Here is a 1955-nt window from a genome sequence, read left to right on the forward strand (position 1 = left end):
TTGATCTTCCGAGGCCGGGCATGACCCAGGAAAGTGTGTCCGGCCAAATGGGATCGAGCGTGTTGGGCTATGTGGTGCACCCCTGCAGGGAAGTTAATCTATTCGAATAGCCGTGATCTTCGGTAACAGGACGACTTGGAGTTGTACCTTGACCTTATGACAACTAGAACCGGATACTTAATAAAACACACCCTTCCAAGTTCCACAGACAACCCGGTGATCGCTTTTCCGCAGGGCGACGAGGAGAGGATCGCCGGGTAGGATTATGCTATGCGATGCTACTGGAGATGCTACTTGGAGATGCTACTTGGAGGACTACAATTTATTCTCTTCTATATGCTGCAAGACGGAGGCTACCAGAAGCGTAGTCTTCGACAGGATTAGCTATCCCCCTCTTATTCTGGCATTCTGCAGTTCAGTCCACCGATATGGCCTCCTTACACATATACCCATGCAGATGTAGTGTAGCTCCTTGCTTGCGAGTACTTTGGATGAGTACTCACGGTTGCTTTTCTCCCTCTTTTCCCCTTTCCCTTCTACCTGGTTGTCGCAACCAGATGCTGGAGTCCAGGAGCCAGACGCCACCGTCGACGACGACCCGTACTACACCGGAGGTGCCTACTACTACGTGCTGCCCGCTAATGACGACCAGGAGTGACCTAGGAGGATCCCAGGCAGGAGGCCTGCGCCTCTTTCGATCTGTATCCCAGTTGTGCTAGCCATCTTATGGCAACTTGTTAACTTATGTCTGTACTCAGATATTGTTGCTTCCGCTGACTCGTCTATGATCGAGCACTTGTATTCGAGCCCTCGAGGCCCCTGGCTTGTATTATGATGCTTGTATGACTTATTTTATTTGTAGAGTTGTGTTGTGATATCTTCCCGTGAGTCCCTGATCTTGATCGTACACATTTGCGTGCATGATTAGTGTACGATTAAATCGGGGGCGTCACAAGTTGGTATCAGAGCCGACTGCCTGTAGGAATCCCCTTTCCAACTCCTTGGCCGAAGTCGAGTCTAGTCGTTGAAAAACTTTTACTAACATGGCTCTGCGGCCCATGGGCCCACGTCGCCATTGGGTGGTATTAGGATCTTTTACTCCTCGACCTTTACTCTGGGATTCTGAACTCTCTTCTATTCGGGTTAAACGATTTTGCTAAAAACAAAACTAACTTTAGGTTCTCGCAAGTACTTTTTCCCGGAGAGCCCCTCACTTCAGATGATCGCCTGCTACACCAGAAGATTCCGAAGATACTCTACGATGTGCTCTCGAGACTATGTGCCATCGCTTTTGCAATTCACTTCCATCGATAAATCCCTCTGGATAACTACTTACACCTATCGTTCATATTGTCATCCCCAGTTGCTCTTGTTATTACAAGATGTCCTGAAATACTCTTCGATATTCCGAGAATTCTTACGCTTACTGCCCTGCAGTTCCTTGCTGCATGAATACCCCTACGGATAATTACTCGTGCTTGCCGAGTATCCGCTCATCCCCAGTTGTTCTTGTGTTTCACAAAAGTCTTCAAAATAATATTCGATCTTCTGAAAATCCTCTGGAGCCTTTGGCTCTTGAAATTCTTGCTTGCTTGCATTATGGTTAATCCCATAAGTCTCGTAGTCTTAATGACATTCCTTGTCATTATCATTTTGAGTCTGTTGACTCAATATGTTTGCGAATACCCGCAAACATCATTGATCCTTATAAATTACCTTTCCGGCTGAGCTGCCATTCTTTTAACTGGAATTGGTTCTCGACCAATCCAATTGGCGTTGATTATACCCTAATGCTATTCAACTTATCCATCCCTAATCAGAGCATTGCTTCTGATCCCTTGATTTGGAAATCATAATTCCTTTGCATTTGACAATTGAGTTAGTCAGTTGTTTCTATAATCTGATCTCCTTGCATTCTTCTCCCTCTAGTTGAGTACCGATACTCGTATCAGATC

This window comes from Triticum dicoccoides, chromosome 4A, assembly GCF_002162155.2.
Source record: "Triticum dicoccoides isolate Atlit2015 ecotype Zavitan chromosome 4A, WEW_v2.0, whole genome shotgun sequence".
In the NCBI taxonomy this organism is placed as follows: domain Eukaryota; kingdom Viridiplantae; phylum Streptophyta; class Magnoliopsida; order Poales; family Poaceae; genus Triticum; species Triticum dicoccoides.